At 48.0% G+C, this 19,476-nt stretch overlaps 1 long non-coding RNA gene and 1 other non-coding gene across 2 annotated transcripts; one reads left to right on the top strand and one right to left on the bottom strand.

Moving 5' to 3' along the window:
* Positions 1–8,945: 8,945 nt before the first annotated feature.
* Positions 8,946–12,412, bottom strand: LOC140427509 (uncharacterized). Its single transcript, XR_011948534.1, has 2 exons — positions 12,211–12,412; positions 8,946–9,479 (listed from the first exon to the last, which is right to left on the bottom strand). It is a non-coding gene; the product is annotated as an uncharacterized lncRNA (long non-coding RNA).
* On the top strand, positions 10,064–10,136 carry trnam-cau (transfer RNA methionine (anticodon CAU)). The gene has a single exon. It is a non-coding gene; the product is annotated as a tRNA-Met (tRNA).
* Positions 12,413–19,476: the final 7,064 nt, after the last annotated feature.

Genomic DNA, 19,476 nt, shown 5'->3' on the forward strand with positions numbered 1-19,476 from the left:
GGACGCCGAGAACAATCCACTTGGACAATGAAGATTCAGTTAGCTTTCTGATTGACTGGAAAGGCAGTGTGCAATGATGATGGACATGTTGGGACGCCAGTGGAGCGCGGGGAGAAGGCTACGGTCAGCCTCTGAACAGATATTCTTGAGGTCAAGTGCCACCTTATAGTCGAAAAACAGAAAATTCTGGAAAGGCCCAGCAGGTCTGGCAAGCAGCTGTGGAGAGAGGTGATGGGGTTAACAGGAGGGGTTTCCGCTCTGTACACGAGGTGCTGACTGAGTCAAGAAAAACCAGCGGGTAGCTCTCCCACTGCCCAACCGAGTTTTCTCCCCAGGTAATCCGGCACTGAGTGGAAGAGAAGTCTGGAGGAGTGACCCACACCATCACAGTGGCAGGGCGGGGCAGGGCCTGATGAGCTCGGGGAACCCTTCATGAAGGGCGCTCCAATCTGCACTAAACCCCCCCCCAATGAATATGAGAACGCAACGCCCCCCCCCCCCCCCCCCCCCCCACGCACACACTCCGGCACTGACAGACTAACAGTGCCAGGAATAATGCCAGGGAACTGCCCAGGCAGGTGTGTCCCCCGCCCCCCCCCCCCCCATCCCCCCAGGGCTACATTTATTTCTAAATTCCCCCAGCGGGTTCCCTTTGCCTGGTGGATGTTTTCAAAACCAGTCGTAACCCTCGCCGACATGACACCTTGGCGGGGAGGGGGGACTTCCTAATGCGGGGAGAGGAAGCCCTTTCATTGCATTGGGCTTGACTCTCTGCCTCCGGATGTGGAATTCCTGATGCAGTGGAGGATCCAGCGTCGGCTAAAAAACAACGTTCCGATGCTCCGGTTCCCCACTGGTGGCAGCATCGAGGTTCCTGCCCCGTGTCTGGGGGAGGATGCAGATGGGGCAAATTGACGCATTTCCATCCTATTAAGAGGGTAGGTACCGGATTCTCCAAGTCTTCCGGATTCTCCAGCCCTCTGGGCCAGAATTCAGGTGGGCGAGATTTGGGGCAGGTGTTTCCCAGTGTGGCACAATGGACATCGCAGTGGGTCATTGGGGTAACTCGTCAAGAGTGATGCCCCCAGAATCCACTGGAGGGCAGCATAACCCCCAAAACGCAAATCCTACCCACCAGACTATTACAGAGGCCCCCACCCGTAACCCCCCCCCTCCCTTCCATTACAGAGAGCCCCACAAGAACGCTCCCCCTCCGCTCCATTACAGAGACCCCTGCCTGGAAGCTGGAGAACAGTTCAGCCAGAGACAGTGAAACATCCGACGGCTTTTGAACTCACCTGTGCAGGATCAGGTGGTGCAGCAGCACTTGGAAAGGCAAAATCACATCAGCTGGGTTTAAACCCCCGCCGATCTTTGATCTGTACGGCCTTCATTCACATCAATGCGGATTGAATTTACTAGGCTGTGATTGGCAGCTTGCACACAGCCAGCTGTCTGGATTGTTTAATCTCATTTTCCTCCACGCTTAAATGGATTTCAAATGACCAACTGTGAAACTAGCCACAATGTTTATAAATGTTGAGCTAAGATTGACAGCGCTTGGACCACATCAAAGGCAGCTGAGTGCTCTCGCTTCCTCTTTTTCTCTGCGGATGGTGCTCAGGTTTTACAAAGAACTGCGTCCACATTTGTGGCCTCACCCTGCACAGTACGCTATATCTGACTGTTTATTGGTACATACTGTCCTATCAGCATACAGAGGGAGTAAAGTCTTCAGACTTAAGGACAGTCTCAGCATTGTAAACATGGTATGATTATTGACATTGTGGCAACATTGCTCCCTAATCTCCAGACACTGCCGTTTATGTGAGCGGAACAGGTTGTGAAGGATGTCTTACAGTGCGTGTTTGTAATATGTCAAAGCCCATGGACATGATGGTGAGGGATTCAGCCATTTCAATGTGACAGAGTCAAACTCACTGGTATTGTCTCTCTTCCTTGTCGGGAACGGAAATTCCCTGAGTCACTGTGATGTCAATGAAAAAGGTTCTTTACTCGGACGTTGCTGACCAGGGACTGGATAATGGCCAGTGCGAGATAGGAGGACCTTGTGTGAATTGATTTTGCTGAGGGACACATCTGTGATGATCGTCTCCTGTACAGAGTCCACCCTGGCTACTTGGTTACTCCTCGCAGCTGCTCTGCCATTGGTGGCTTTCTCACCCTCCTCCATTTGGCAATAGTGTTGTTGAAAACTCACCACTATTCTTAGAAGTCCCCCTATACCAAAAAGGGCCGACATTCTAAATGGTGAACAGGGATTCTCACTCCCTGACTCCGATGCAGGCTTCAGTGGGTGCTATTCAGGTCAAACTATGTTTTCAAGTTATCCCCCGGTATAACCCATACCTTCACAGAAGATTTCATCTACTTACCACTTAGTAGCATCGATCCTGGGTCCCGCATTGCTAAGTAAGTAAAGTATACTTATAACCACTGTTTCAGGTTAAAACTTTAAAGTTATTTTATTATTATATATTTTTTTCAAAAGATGCAATCACTGTCTTTACAGAAAAGTAAAAAGATCTTGCTCCTGGATCCTTCTGGTTGGTTGAAGGGACCTTCAGGCCCAACTTGACAATCAATCTTCTTTAAAGTCTGGTCTTCTTCAGATGTATTCACTGTTCTGCTCAGTTGCTATGTCCTATCTTTCCCATGTACCGAGCTGTGAGAGCTGGCTCTGCTGGCTGTCATGAGCTGACTCTGAGCTGACTCTGCCTCCTCTTTAAATTCTGGTCTTCCTTAGATGTATTAGCTGTTTTAGCTCGGCTGCTTTGCTCTGTCCCATGACCGAGCTGACTGTAAACTGACTCTGCTTGCTTCTCTTGTTCCTTCTCTGCTTCTCCGCCTCTCTGCTTCTCTCCTTCTCTCTCTCTCTGCCCCTTTCTCAGAGTTTATATATTTTTCTAACAGTTGTTAATTTTTATGACTTTATTGTAAAGTAACTTTTATTTCACTTGGATTGTAAAAAGTACCTTTAATCTAAATTTTTCTAACGCAACTAAGTATTCATTTTGGGCATGGCCTCACCTCTCAGGTCTCTGATTACATTGTTTCCTTTGTGATGTTCAAAGTTCCTTTGTGATATTCAAAAATGCTTTGGTTTCAATAGGGGTGTGAATTTTGGTTCCTGTCATTTCTATAGTTTTATTTTCCAATTGTGTCCCCAGCTCATAATTTTGACTTTGATTTTGGCTTTAAATTATGTTTCTCGTAGATAGTCTCCAATTTTCTTTTCATTTACCTGATGTTAGCAGAACTTCACACCGAGAATTGTCACCAAATTCAACTGAACCTCATCCTTTCCTTTCCAGATGCTTACTAAGATAGTTAATTTCAATGAAGGTGTAAACCATTGTTTTTAGCTTCATACAAAAATCCTGTTTGTTTGTTTGGGAGAAGGAATCTGCATTTTATAATCCTGCTCTTCGCAGCTGTTGTTAACCCTTTGTGGAATCTTTCCCTGTGTCCTCTCATGTTTCTCTCAGACCAGATATTGCCAAACTTCCATTTTTCAAATGACACATCTTTCCATATTATCAATTACAATAGATAGTGGCTTCCTCCTCATCATCTTGGGCAGCACGGTAGCATAGTGGTTAGCATAGTTGCTTCACAGCTCCAGGGTCCCAGGTTCGATTCCCTGCTGGGTCACTGTCTGTGGGGAGTCTGCACGTTCTCCCCGCCTCTGCGTGAGTTTCCTCCGGGTGCTCTGGTTTCCATCCAAAGTCCAAAGATGTGCAGGTTAGGTGGATTGGCCTTGATAAATTGCCCTTAGTGTCCAAAAAATGTTCAGTGGGGGTTACTAGGTTCCGGGGATAGGGTAGATACATGGGCTTCAGTAGGGTGTTCTTTGTAAGGGCCCATGCAGACTAGATGAGCCGAATGGTCTCCTTCTGCACTGTAAGTTCGATGATTCTATGATCTTCCCCATCATCATCCTCCTCAGAGGTTGGAGCTCTCCCCATGTCATCATCACCCTGCACTGTGCAGCATGCAGTGCACCCCCACTAATCCCCATGCCCCTGCTGGAGCAGACGACAGAGCTCCAGCTGAGCGACTGAGGTGCCTGAAGTACATTTTTCATTTGCTAATTGCCTGTTCGATTGTACTCCTTGTGAAGACATGGTGGTGGCAGTATAGCTGTGCTCTGCCTCTGCCTGTGAGCTCCTGAAGGTGATCATTAGCCAACGTCTTGTGAGTCCCCTGAAATAGCTGAGGGAGTTGGGAGTTCCTCAGTCTGAAGGAGTCATGGCAGCTCCCAGGGAGCCCCGCACACACAGGAGGACCTCACAAATCACCTGTGCATTGATTGACTAAAAGGACTTTCAGTTGACTGAGGTGCCTGATTAATGGGTTGAGGCCTTTATGGCAACATGGTTGGAATCAATGAGACTTAGCACGTGAAGGATGCCTGCAAATTGGGCAAAGACCGTGATTATTTCCATCTGAGGTGCCAAATCTATGTCCGGAAATTAGTGTGCTCGCTTACACGAACAAATCTGTGTATACACCTTAATATGGCTGTGTGTTGCTAGCTGCAATGTACCAGACAGGTCCCCTGCTGACCCCTGGTAAGAGACTGAGTCTTCGAGGGTGAGATCAATGGACACCTTCATAGCCACTGGCAGGTCACGGGGATCAGTGGATAGTGGCTCAATTAGTTGCTGGACCATGTGTCTGGCACCATCTCACGATTTATCCTCAGTTACATTTGGCTCTGGGTTTCTATCATATTGAGGTAGGATCTCCTGCCTTACCTTCCCCTGCCCTTAGGGTAGTACTGGGTTACCCTGACCTCCTCTTCCTTCCTGGGGTGTATGGTACTGCCTCTTAGAGTCATAGAGGGTTACAGCAGGGAAACAGGCCCTTCGGCCCAGCTGGTCCATTCCCCCCAGTTTCTATCACTAAAGCTAGTCCAACTTGCCCGCATTTGGCCCATCTCCCTCTATACCCACCCTCCTCTTCCTGACTTTCAGCCTTCCCGATGGTCTTCCGTGGGACTGGCTCCACTCAAATCGGATTTTCACCTCTCTGGTGTCTGAAACGCAAAGTGCGCAGGGGGACTCTCCACTGCTGCGGACATTCAGGCCGTCAAATCTGTTCCTCTCCATAGATGGTGCCAGACCTAAACAAAGAACAAAGATTAATACAGCACAGGTACAGTCCCTTCGGTCCTCCAAGCCTGCACCGGTCATGATACTAACCTTGGTCAAAACCCTCAGCACTTCCTTGTGCCGTATCCCTCTATACCCATCCTATCCATGTGTTTGTCAAGATGCCTTTTGAACACCGTTAATGTATCTGCTTCCACAACCTCCCCGGGCAACGCATTCCAGGCACTCACCACCCTCTGCATAAAATACCTGCCTCGCACATCTCCTCTAAACTTTGCCCCACGGTCCTTAAACCTATGCCCCCTGGTGACTGAGCCCTCCCCCCTGGGAAAGAGTGCTGGCCCATCCACTCTATCCATGCCTCTCATAATCCTGTAGACCTTTATCAGGTCACCCCTTAACCTCCGTCGTTCTAACGAAAACAGTCCAAGTCTATTCAGCCTCTCCACATAGCTAACACCCTCCAGACCAGGCAACATCCTGATAAACCTCCTCTGCACCCTCTCCAAAACCTCCACATCCTTCTGGTGGCGACCAGAATTGTGCGCAATATTCCATGTGCGGCCTTACCAAGGTTCTATACAACTGTAGCATGACTTGCCAGTTTTTATACTCGATGCCCCGTCCAATGAAGGCGAGCATTCCGTATGCTTTCTTGACCACCTGCTGGGCGATTGAAGTATTTTTGGTTTAAATTTTGCTGAAAACTGAGGTGAGCTGATTGCTGTTTGTGAGAGATGGCTGTGTGCAAATTGGCCGCCTCTTTTCCTATGTTGTTGCAGAGACTCGGCATTCTGGGTTTCACAGCTCTTGGGGATGTCCAAAGGTGTGATCAGAATGTAAGTCTTTTTTTTTTTATGCGGTAGAAAGTTGCACGTTCTAAGCACCCTCTAACAGCGAGCTTTACCCTGTGGTTTACAAAACACTTCCTCTTACATCAAGTGAACACAAAACTGAATGAACATGAGGAATTATCTTCCAATGGCTTTGCGGTGGGGAATTGCGCTGGCGATTTAACTCTCAGAACAGCTGGCAGAAAGGTCACTCCTCTCAGGTAGAGGTCAGATATTAAAAAAACAACACATGTTGTATTTTAAGATCCAGACAAAAGGGAGAGAGAATAATGCCATTTACGGGGAAGTGAGCAATTTCTAAACAACGTAATTACATTGCAGCAACTATCTATTTGTCTGTTAACACGACAGTATAAATTACAAGAGTGCAATGTTTAATAACTGTGCAGACCCCTGACGAACCAACTGTGAAGGTCAAGAACATGTTTACGGGTTTGCAGGAAAGGACAACAGCAGTTCTGTTGTTTGGCTCAGAGTTGAAAATTCCCAATTCCATTTTGATGCTGCAGACCCCCTCCACTTCCACCCACCGCCCTGAACAGGGAGGGCCCCCTTGCTGATGCCAGAAGTTTGAAAGCTAAGAATGAATCGTGGGCGCAACGTATGCTTTTAGGATGGAAGGTTGCCCATTTCGGGAACCTGTCCACGGAATCCATGCTGGCACCCCAGTTCACCCCAACCAGTGAGCCTTGCTTCTGTTGTGGGCAAAACCTTGGAAAGGTTTATAAGAGATAGGGTGTATAATCATCTGGAAAGGAATTATTTGATTAGACATAGTCAACACGGTTTTGTGAAGGGTAGGTCGTGCCTCACAAACTTTATTGAGTTCTTTGAGAAGGTGACCAAACAGGTGGATGAGGGTAAAGCAGTTGATGTGGTGTATATGGATTTCAGTAAAGCGTTTGATAAGGTTCCCCACGGTAGGCTACTGCAGAAAATACAGAGGCATGGGATTCAGGGAGATTTAGCAGTTTTGATCAGAAATTGGCTAGCTGGAAGAAGACAAAGGGTGGTGGTTGATGGGAAGTGTTCAGACTGAAGTCCAGTTACTAGTGGTGTACCACAAGGATCTGTTTTGGGGCCACTGCTGTTTGTCATTTTTATAAATGACCTGGAGGAGGGCGTAGAATGATGGGTGAGTAAATTTGCAGATGGCACTAAAGTCGGTGGAGTTGTGGACAGTGCGGAAGGATGTTACAAGTTACAGAGGGACATAGATAAGCTGCAGTGCTGGGCTGAGAGGTGGCAAATGGAGTTTAATGCAGAAAAGTGTGAGGTGATTCATTTTGGAAGGAATAACAGGAAGACAGAGTACTGGGCTAATGGTAAGATTCTTGGCAGTGTGGATGAGCAGAGAGATCTCGGTGGCCATGTACATAGATCCCTGAAAGTTGCCACTCAGGTTGAGAGGGTTGTTCAGAAGGCGTACAGTGTGTTAGATTTTATTGGTAGAGGGATTGAGTTTCAGAGCCATGAGGTCATGTTGCAGCTGTACAAAACTCTGGTGCGGCCGCATTTGGAGTATTGCGTGTAATTCTGGTCGCCACATTATAGGAAGGATGTGGAAGCATTGGAAAGGGTGCAGAGGAGATTTACCAGAATGTTGCCTGGTATGGAGGGAAGATCTTATGAATAAAGGCTGAGGAACTTGAGGCTGTTTTCGTTAGAGAGAAGAAGGTTAAGAGGTGACTTAATTGAGGCACACAAGATGATCAGAGGATTGGATACGGTGGACAGTGAGAGCCTTTTTCCTCGGATGGTGATGTCTAGCACGAGGGGACATAGCTTTAAATTGAGGGGAGATAGATAAAAGACAGATGTCAGAGGTAGGTTCTTTACTCAGAGAGTAGTAAGGGCGTGGAATGCCCTGCCTGCAACAGTAGTGGACTCGCCAACACTAAGGGCATTCAAATGGTCATTGGATAGACATGTGGACAATAAGGGAATAGTGTAGATGGGCTTTAGAGTGGTTTCACAGGTCGGCGCAACATCGAGGGCCGAAGGGCCTGTACTGCGCTGTAATGTTCTATGTTCTATGTTCTAACCCATGCTGACACCAAGGGAAAGAAAGGTGCTCCCTAAATGTTTTTATTTCTTTCCAGCTAACTCACTGAACAACAAAGCAATGTCTGCGATCGTCTATCTGACCAGTTATCAAACCTATCTGAGAGTCTGCAGCAACCGATGAGGAAGAAAAATGATCTAGAGCAGCCTTTCCCAAACTGGGCTCTGTGGAGCCCTGGGGTTCCAGAGGAACCAGACAGGGGTAGGCCCAGCCTTTTCAGCCAATTAAAAGCTCTCCTTACAGGTTGTCCAATTGGATGTGGAATGTCCTTGTCGGCTACCCTGATTTATATTACAAGAACAGTTGTAGCTAAAGCTGTGAACAATTTATTAACGTTACCTGTGGGACCACTATATACAAAACAGCAAATGAATAACAGTATGACCATGCACAAGCAACCTCTCTCCCAGCTCCCTAGTCAGTCTGAGGTCACCTGTCTCTAACATTCACTTATGTATTAATGAGACTCCTAGTGGTCAATGGTGAATTACAACACAACCATGATATCAGTCCATCCCCTTTCATTTGAAGGAATAAATTATGATAATAATCTTTATTATTGTCACAAGTAGGCTTACATTAACACAGCAATGAAGTTACTGTGAAAAGCCCCGAGTCGCCACACTCCGGCGCCTGTTCGGGTACACAGAGAGGGAATTCAGAATGTCCAATTCACCTAACAGCACGTCGTTTGGGACTTGTGGGAGGAAACCGGATCACCCGGAGGGAACCCACGCAGTCACAGGGAAAAAGTGCGGACTCCACACAGACAGTGACCCAAGCGGGAATCGAACCCGGATCCCGGCATTGTGAAGCAACAGTGCTAGCCACTGTGCTACCCACATTATCATCAGTATATTTACATGTGATATCATGAGAGTCTAACAGTATTAATTATTTATTTTTAATTTTAAAAACCGGTTTAACAAATATATAGGTCATCTCAAAGTTTGTCCTTGCTGCTCAGAACTTGTAGATTCAATGTTCTCCATGACCTTCTCATGCTCAGGAACTGCTGAACTATCTGACACTGCAGCCGACGGTGATTCTGATGCAGATTCGTCACCCAGCACGTTGTTGTGAAAGTTTTCTCTAGTTTTCAAGAGCGCACAAAGATTTCTTCTTAAAACCAATCATTCCTCTGCCTGTACATTGTAGGAACGAGATGCTACTTCTTCAAGTATAAGGGTTTCTCTCAACCAATTGCCTGAATCTTCTACTCTCACAATGTCATCATTACTCAGCGGTGGTAACGTTCCAGGCACTCTATCATCGAGCTGCTTTTGTTTTGCTTTAATGTTGTGTATTTCCTGCAGTACCACTGCATTCTCCTCCTTCTTTTCCAAGTATGGAAGTGTAGTACGCAACCTTCTATTCATGAGTAACTCCGCTGGTGATCTACCTTGTGACAGTGGTTACGGTCTGTAACTCAATAGTGCGAGATATGGATCAGATTGGCTGGCCATTGCCTTCTTAAACAATTGCTGAACAATATGTACACTTTTTCATTAAAATCTTTGGGATCCATGCCTATACGAGCATCACCATTTTTGTGTTTCACACATACCATGGAATTTACCCCATTGGTAGCACAATGGTTAGCACTGTTGCTTTACTTGTGCCTTGTAGATGGTGGACAGGCTTTGGGGGGTAAGGAGGTGAGTTATTCGCTGTAGGATTCTTAGTTTTTGACCTGCCTTCGTAGCCACAGTATTAATGTGGCTCGTCCAGTTCAGTTTCTGATCAATGGTAACCCCCAGGATGATGATTGTGGGGGATTCAGTGATGGTATTGCCATTGAATGTCAAGGGGCAATGGTTAGATCCTCTCTTGTAGGATATGGTCATTGCCTGGCACCTGTGTGGCGCGAATGTAACTTGCCATTTGTGAGCCCGAGCCTGGATATTGTCCAGGTCTTGCTGCATTTGGACATGGACTGCTTCATTATCTGAGGAGTCGTGAATGGTGTTGAAAATTGTGCAGGCGTCCACAAACCTTCCACAGAAGCCTTCTTAGAGCAGTAGGCAGCGCGTCAGTCTCATAATCTGAAGGTCCTGAGTTCAATCCTCAGAGAGGGCAGTGTTTTAGGGCTGGTTTAGCTCAGTGGGCTAGACAGCTGGTTTGTGATGCAGAAGAAGGCCAGCAGCACGGGTTCAATTCCCGTAACCGCTGAGAATTCTGAATTCTCCCTGTGTGTACCCGAACAGGCGCCGGAATGTGGCAACTAGGGGTTTTTCACAGTAACTTTGTTGCAGTGTTAATGTAAGCCTACTTGTGACAATAAAGGTTATTTATTATTTCTTTTTAATTTATTTTTTAAACATCCCCACTTCTGACCTTCTGACGGAAGGGAGGTCATTGATGAGGCAGCTGAAGATGGTTGGGCCGAGGACACGACCCTGAGGAACTCCTGCAGTGATGTCCTGGAGCTGAGATGATTGACCTCCAACCACCACAACCACCTTCCTTTGTGCCGGGTATGACGCCAACCAGCGGAGAGTTTTCCCCCTGATTCCCATTGACTCCAGTTTAGCTCGGGCTCCTCAAATGCTGCCTTGATGTCCAGGGCAGTCACTCTCACCTCACCTCTGGCATTCAGCTCTTTTATCCATGTTTGAACCAAGGCTGTAGTGAGGTCAGCAGCTGAGTGACCCTGGCGGAACCCAAACTGAGCGTCCGCGAGCAGGTTATTGCTGAATTTTGGAAAATGATTGGGAACTTCAAAGTAACTTGCACAATTGTTTCAGGCTTTACAGGATAAACACTGAGAAGCTGCTTCCCCTGGGTGGGATGTCCAGAACACGGGGGCAAATCTCAGGGTAACAGATCGGCTATTTAGGACTGGGCTGAGTTGTTGTGCTCATGAATCTTTGGAATTATTTATCTTTGAGAGCTGCAGGTGCTCAGTTACTGAGTGTAGAAATGACCGAGACAGGTCTTTGCACACAAAGAGCATCAAGGGAGATGGGAATGGTCTGGAAAAATGGAGATTAGGTCGAAGCTCAGCCATGACCATATTGACCAGCCAGCAGATTTGGAAAGAGCGCTGTTGGCAGTTCACCATTCAGCACTTGGTGCACCCGAAGTCCGCAGGCAGCATGGAAATTCCCACCAATCAGGCCCTGTAATCTGTGCAAACCTTATCAACAGACACAGTGGCCTGGGCAGTCAATGTTTGGGAAGCACTTCGTTTAAACAGAAGGATAGGAAATGTTTCGTTTCTGCGCTCTCTGGGCTTACTGAACCTAAACCTTGCAGGAACGGATTCTCCGACCCCCCGCCGGGTCGGAGAATCGCCGGGGGCTGGCGTGAATCCCGCCCCCGCTGGTTGCCGAATTCCTCGGCACCGGATATTCGGTGGGGGCGGGAATCGCCCCGCGCCGGTTGGCGGCCCCCCCCCCCGGCGATTCTCTGGCCCGGATGGGCCGAAGTCCCGCTGCTGGAATGCCTGTCCCGCCGGCGTGGATTAAACCACCTCTCTTACCGGTGGGATAAGGCGGCGCGGGCGGGCTCCGGGGTCCTGTGGGGGGGCGCGGGGTGATCTGGCCCCAGGGGTTGCCCCCCACGGTGGCCTGGCCCGCGATCGGGGCCCACCGATCCGCAAGCGGGCCTGTGCCGTGGGGGGCACTCTTTTCCTTCCGCCTTCGCCATGGTCTCCACCATGGCAGAGGCGGAAGAGACCCCCTCCACTGCGCATGCGCGGGGATGCCGTGAGCGGCCGCTGACGCTCCCGCGCATGCGCCGCCCGGCAAAATCAGTTTCGCGCCAGCTGGTGGGGCGCCAAAGGCCTTTCCCGCCAGCTGGCGGGGCAGAAATCAGTCCGCCGCGGGCCTAGCCCCTCAAGGTTAGGGCTCGGCCCCTCAAGATGCGGAGGATTCCGCACCTTTGGGGCGGCGCGATGCCCGACTGATTCGCGCCGTTTTTGGCGCCAGTCGGTGGATATCGCGCCGATTGCGGAGAATTCCGCCCCTGACCTGTACTTTGCACCAGTAAATTGTAATAGAAGGAAAATAATGGGCGAATATTTTATATTGGTTAAGAAAGAGTCTGATTAATTGCCCAATACCATGGTATTAATTCTCTCCTTTTGTGCAAATTAAAAGTTTGGCATTCTACTTTTTGCTTCTAAAATACAAAAGCTTTTGCCATGTACCTGCTCTTCCTCGGTGTCAATGCTAAATGATGAAGATCTGAAGCTTACTTTGGCAATCCAGCTCCATTCTCACAAACAGCAAGCTGTGTTTCAAATCTCTGGCGAACTGTTTAAAACAGTCGCATCATTGGGGAAACAAGGGTGTGAGCTTAGAGAGTTGATCCCCAGAGCAAACCTTTTTATTAATACAAAGGTGAAGAGGTAAATAGGAAGATAGTGCAGGCAGTTAACTGATAATCTACCTGCATACAGACGCGAGAGAGGCAGGCATTCACAAATAAAACGGTAATAACCAATACTGTTCTGAGTCCAGGCACTTCTGGGAGACTTTGTTCTTTGTTAATGATTAACAATAAAAACATAAAAGACTCCCTTCTTGCCTGCAGCCTCAGTCAATCCTGCTCTCGAGGTTGTTTTGAAATCTAGATTAACCATTTCAGGGATAAATTCTGTTGATTATGGTTCTTTCAAACCTTTTCTGTAATATTAACTTGGGGATCAATTGTACTCATTGTTTCGGGTCACAGCTTGTTAGAGAATTTAAATTGGACAGGAGTGTGGTATATTTCACCTTAAATTTTGTGGGAGCGGGAGAGAGAGAGGGTGCCGGAGTGCAGCGAGTGCAGCTTGGGATTCAGGTAGTGTTTAAACTTGCCCCCAGGTTCCAGCGGCCTTCATTTCCGGGAGCGGGAGAGAGAGAGGGATTGGAGTGCAGCTTGGGATTCAGGTAGTGTTTAAACTTGCCCCCAAGTTCCAGCGGTCTTCATTTCTGGGAACGGGAGAGAGAGAGGGATTGGAGTGCAACGAGTGCAACTTGGGATTCAGGTAGGTGTTTAAACTTGCCCCCAGGTTCCAACGGCCTTTATTTCCGGGAGCGGGAGAGAGAGAGGGAGCCGGAGTGCAGCGAGTGCAGCTTGGGATTCAGGTAGGTGTTTAAACTTGCCCCAGGTTCCAGCGGCCTTCATTTCCAGGAACGGGAGAGAGAGAGGGATTGGAGTGCAGCTTGGGAATCAGGTAGGTGCTTAACTGTTTGATTTTTACCTCCATTTAAGTTGGGCGGTTGCTAAACCCGAGACACTACACTTGTAGTGTCTCCCACCCTTCCACCTCCTCTAACCTAAGGGGGTGAGTGAATATCAGGTAAGCTCTCTCTTTTCCTTTTCTTTTATCCACAAGTTATAGCTTCTGATTTTCGGCGGGAGCAGTGGCCAGGGGTCTGACGGGAAGGTACGTTTACCCTTTAAAAACTTACCTTGCAGGACAGCGGCCTTCAGATTTTCGGCGGGAGCAGTGGCCTGGGGTCTATCAGGAAGGTAAGTAGCTGGGAGAAATTTAACTCTTCGTGGGTTGGCAAGTATTGTGAGTGGTAAGTAAAATCCTTATTCCTTTCACTTATTCATTATTTGATATTATATTTATAATCAGTTAAGGTAAAGTGTAAAAATGGCAGGAGATCCCAGACCCGTGTTATGCTCCTCGTGCTCAATGTGGGAGTTCAGGGACACGGCCGATGCCCCTGACTCCTTCATGTGCGGGAAGTGTGTCCAGCTGCAGCTCCTGTTAGACCGCATGACGGCTCTGGAGCTGCGGATGGACTCACTTTGGAGCATCCGCGATGCTGAGGAGGTCGTGGATAGCACGTTCAGTGAGTTGGTCACACTGTAGATTAGGATTGGTGAGGGGGACAGGGAATGGGTGACCAAAAGGCAGAGAAAGAGCAGGAAGGCGGTGCAGGTGTCCCCTGCGGGCATCTCCCTCCAAAACAGGTATACCGTTTTGGATACTGTTGGGGGAGATGACTCACCAGGGGAAGGCAGTAGTAGCCAGGCTCATGGCACCGTGGCTGGCTCTGCTGCACAGAAGGGCGGGAAAAAGACTGACAGGGCTATAGTCATAGGGGATTCAATCGTAAGGGGAGTAGACAGGCATTTCTGTGGTCGAAAACGAGACTCCCGAATGGTATGTTGCCTCCCGAGTGCATGGGTCAGGGATGTCTCAGATCGGCTGCAGGACATACTGAAGGGGGAGGGTGAACAGCCAGTTGTCGTGGTGCATATAGGCACCAACGATATAGTTAAAAACAGGATGAGGTCTGACAATCAGAATTTAGGGAGTTAGGCGATAAGTTAAAAAGTATGACCTCAAAGGTAGTAATCTCAGGATTGCTACCAGTGCCACGAGACAATCAGAGTAGAAATTCAAGAATAGTCAGAATGAATACGTGGCTTGGGAGATGGTGCAGGAGGGAGGGGTTCAGATTTTTGGGACATTGGAACCGGTTCTGGGGACGGTGGGACCATTACAAATCGGATGGTCTACACCTGGGCAGGACTGGAACAAATGTCTTAGGGGTACTTTTGCTAACACTGTTGGGGAGGTTTTAAACTAATGTGGCAGGGGGGTGGGAACCAGATTAGGAAGTTAGAGGTCAGTAAAGAGTCAGCAACTAAAGCCAGTAAGGGACTAGATAATAAATACAATGTGACTAAGGGGAAGAGTACACAGGGAAGAGATGATGAACACAAAGGGACAGGTGGTCTGAGGTGCATTTGTTTCAATGCGAGAAGTGTAGCAGGTAAGGCAGAAGAATTTAGGGCTTGGATTAGTACCTGGGAATATGCTGTTATTGGTATTACGGAGACTTGGTTGAGGGAAGGGCAAGACTGGCAACTAAATATCCCAGGGTATGGATGCTTCAGGAGGGATAGAGACGGAGGTAAAAGGGGTGGCGGAGTTGCATTACTGGTCAGAGATGATATCACAGCTATGATTAAGGAGGGCACGATGGAGGATTCGCGCACTGAGGCAATATGGGCAGAGCTAAGAAATAGGAAGGGTGCACTAACATTGTTGGGACTTTACTACAGGCCTCCCAAAAGCGAGCGTGAAGTAGAGGTACAAATATGTAGACAGATTACAGAAACATGTAGGAGCAATAGGGTGGTCGTGATGGGAGATTTTAACTTCCCCAACATTGAATGGGACTCATGTAGTGTTGGAGGCGTAGATGGAGCAGAATTTGTAAGGAGCATCCAGGAGAGTTTTTTTAGAGCAGTATGTAAATAGTCCAACTCGGGAAGGGGCCATACTGGATCTGGTATTGGGGAATGATCCCGGCCAGGTGGTTAAAGTTTCAGTCGGTGATTACTTTGGGAATAGCGATCACAATTCCGTAAGTTTTAGAATACTCATGGACAAAGACGACAGTGGTCCTAAAGGAAGAGTGCTAAATTGGGGAAAGGCCAAGTATACCAAAATTCAGCAGGAGCTAGGGAATGTGGATCGGGAGCAGCTCTTTAAGGGTAAATCCACATTTGAAATGTGGGAGTCTTTTAAGGAAAGGTTGATTAGAGTGCAGGACAGACATGTCCCTGTGAAAATGAGGGATAGAAATGGCAAGATTAGGGAACCTTGGATGACGGGTGGAATTGTGAGACTAGCTAAAATGAAAAAGGAAGCATACATAAGATCTAGGCGACTTAAATCTGATGAAGCTTTGGAGGAATATCGGGAAAGTAGGACAAATCTCAAACGCGCAATAAAGAGGGCTAAAAGGGGTCATGAAATATCTTTGGTTAACAGGGTTAAGGAAAATCCCAAAGCCTTTTATTCGTATATAAGGAGCAAGAGGTTAACTAGAGAAAGGATTGGCCCACTCAGAGACAAAAGAGGGAATTTATGCGTGGAGTCAGAGGAAATGGGTGAGATTCTTAATGAGTACTTTGCATCAGTATTCACCAAGGAGAGGGACATGACGGCTGTTGAGGCTAAGGATGGATGTTTAAATACTCTAGGTCAAGTCGGCACAAGGAAGAGGGAAGTTTGGGGTATTTTAAAAGGCATTAAGGTGGACAAGTCCACAGGTCCGGATGGGATCTATCCCAGCTTTCTGAGGGAAGCGAGGGAAGAAATAGCTGGGGCCTTAACAAATATCTTTGCAGCATTCTTGAGCACGGGTGAGGTCCCGGAGGACTGGAGAATTGCTAATGTTGTCCCAGAAGGATGTAGATGTTTTGGAGACGGTGCAGAGGAGGTTCACCAGGATGCTGCCTGGTATGGAGGGTGCTAGCTATGAAGAAAGGTTGAGTAGATTAGGATTGTTTCCGCTGGAAAGACGGAGGTTGAGGGGGGACCTGATTGAGGGCTACAAAATTATGAGAGGTATGGACAGGGTGGATAGCAAAAAGCTTTTTCCAAGAGTGGGGGTGTCAATTACAAGGGGTCACGATTTCAAGGTGAGAGAGGGAAAGGTTAAGGGAGATATGCGAGGAAAGGTTTTTACGCAGAGAGTGGTGGGTGCCTGGAACGCTTTGCCAGCGGAGGTGGTAGAGGCGGGCACGATAACATCATTTAAGATGCATCTAGACAGATATATGAACGGGCGGGGAACAGAGGGAAGTAGACCCTTGGAAAATAGGTGACAGGTAGCTAAAGGATCGGCGCAGGCTGGGAGGGCCGAAGGGCCTGTTCCTGTGCTGTAATTTTCTTTGTTCTTTGTTCTTAAAAGGTTGTTATCTTCGGAACAGGGAGTCCCCAGTCTGGCTATGTACAGTTTGGTCTTAAGTCTCGATTATCCACAGTAGCAAAGCCATGCTGGAAGAGCCGCTGTGAATTGGTAATTACTGACAACAAGTTCAGGCTCAATGCATTCGTGCGACAGAACTTTAGTATAAACTTTAACCCGTTCATCTTAAATGGGGGAGGTGGTGGTGAAGCGGTATTGCCACTGGACTCGTAATCCAGCGACCCAGGGAAATGTTCTCGGGACCCAAGTTCAATTCCCACCACAGCAGACGGTGAAATTTGAATTTCAATAAAACAAAATGTTTAAAAGTCTAACGATGACCATGAAAACATTGTCGTTTGTTGTTTGCTTTAGAGAAAGGAAATCTGCTGTCCCTACTGGGTCTGGCCAAAATGTGGTTTCGCTCCTAAATGCCCTTTGTTCAAGGACAATTAGAGATGGGCAATTAATGCTGACCCAGCCAGCCATCCCACATCCCAATATCTCTGCCAAAATAACAGATTGCAAATTGGCAAATCAAAGTCGAGAGCAACAAGAACAAGAGCTAAATACTGCGATACTGCAAGTTCAGAAATCCTGAAATAAAAGCAGAAAATGTTGAAATTACTCTCAGCAGGTCAGGCAGCAACTGTGGAGAGAGGTGTGATGATATGCATGAGGCAAGTTTGTACATAATGTTATGCATGACCTGTGACCACTAGGTGGCAGTGTAAACTCAACACATGACCCTGCGGTCTGGGAGTTGGGAGAAGGTCATGCTGGAGGATATACATATTTTTTATGAGGTTATCTGTGGGTTTGCGGTAAAGCGAAGTGCTGAGGTGACCGTCCTTGATGGAGACGAGTGTGTCCAAGAATGCGACCGATTTGGGAGAGTAGTCCATGGTGAGTCTGATGGTTGGATGGAACTTATTAATGTCATTGTGTAGCTGTTTCTGCGAAATCCTACCAACTGTCCTGGCTTGAGACAATTCACACCTCTTTAACCTGGGGTTACCCCATCTCTGGATCTGTAAAGATTTAATCACCTGCTAATGGTCGCATTCCAAGCATTGTCTGGCATCTTTGAATTTGTCTATATATATGTTTCTGGAACAGACCTCTTCATTCACCTGAGAAAGGAGCAGTGCTCTGAAAGCTAGTGACCGAAAGCCGGTGTGAAGAAGACACCCCCCTGCGCATGCGCTAAAATACGCCAGCAGTTCTGCGCATGCGCGAACTCGCCCTTTGCCGCAGGTTGGCGCAGCGCCAACCCCTCCGGCAGTGGCCTAGTCCCCGGAAGTGCGGAGGATTCCGCGACTTCCGGTCGGCCCGACGCCGGAGTGGTTCCCGCCGCTTTTTACGCCGGCGTCGGGCCATCGCGGGGATTTGGGAGAATCCCGCCCAAAGTCTTCTGAACACCAGTCTGGTTCTTTCGCCAACTTTATCACCGATCCACCAGTGGGAATAATTTCTCCTTGATCAACACCCCCTTGTGATATCAGGACACAGAAACTCAGGAAAAGCAGAATTACCACTCAACCTTGTTCACCATCCAATGAGATCGTGGCTGATCTGTGATGGAACTCCACGTGCCTGCCTTTGCCCCATATCCCGCAGTGCCTTTGGAAACAAAACACCCACCCATCCCCAATTTAAAATTCACAAATTCACAAAGTAGCATCGACTGCTACTTGCAGAAGGCAATTCAAAACCTCGACCGTCTTTAATGTCTACAAGTGTTTCCTGATTTCACTTCTGTAATGTCTGGGCGGCAATATGGATTCTCCAAACAGTGGATCTAGCTTTGCTCTATCCACTCCAACTCTTCCCCTTAATGGCTTGAAAACATCAACAAAGTCATCCTCAAATTTGCTGGGCATATAACCCCAGGTCATTTTAACAGCGGGCAGCCTCTGTGGTCTATGGGGGGGGGAGCGGGGGGATCTGGCCCTGGGAGGTGCCCTCACAGTGGCCCCCATGGTGGCCAGGCCCATGATCGGAGCCCACCGATCCGCGGGCGGGCCTGTGTCGTGGGGGCACTCTATTCCTCCGCGTCAGCCGGCGGGCCGCAAATCACTCCGGTGCCGGCCCAGCCCCTGAAGGTGCGGAGGATTCCACAATTGGCGAAGTTGCCCGCCCCGCCGGTTTTCGCAGAATCCGGCCCATAATTCCTGTGTCTGTTCACTTTCACCTTTGTTTCATATTAAAAGAAAAACCCTGATAAAAACATTTAAAGAATAAAAGAAAGAAAACAGGGAGTATTTATAAATCCATGTTCTTCAGGTTGGCGAGATGAAATGAAAATTGCTTGTAGTCACAAGTAGGCTTCAAATGATGTTACTGTGAAAAGCCCCTAGGAGCCACATTCCAGCTGGTACGGGAATTGAACCGTACTGCTGGCCTGCCTCGGTCTGCTTTCAAAGCCAGCGATTTAGCCCAGTGCTAAACCAGCACCTTGCAGCGAGCAGTGTGCCACAGGGATTAGTTCTGCAACCTCAACTGTTTACAATTTATATAAATGACTTGGATATAGGGATTGAATAGAAAAGCCTTCCGTAAATTAGCACCATCCTGTTCACCTGCACTAATTCACTGTTTCTACCCACACAAGCGGCTTGGTAAAACAGAAAAATGTAACTTTGCATTGGGTGATAAATACCTCCTCATTTGAAATTGAAAGTAACCAAGCTCACCTCCGACCAGCATGCAGCAGAAACCAGGAGAGCAAAATACTGCAGGTGCTGGAAATCTGAATGATA

The sequence above is a fragment of the Scyliorhinus torazame genome, chromosome 7, assembly GCF_047496885.1.
Source record: "Scyliorhinus torazame isolate Kashiwa2021f chromosome 7, sScyTor2.1, whole genome shotgun sequence".
In the NCBI taxonomy this organism is placed as follows: domain Eukaryota; kingdom Metazoa; phylum Chordata; class Chondrichthyes; order Carcharhiniformes; family Scyliorhinidae; genus Scyliorhinus; species Scyliorhinus torazame.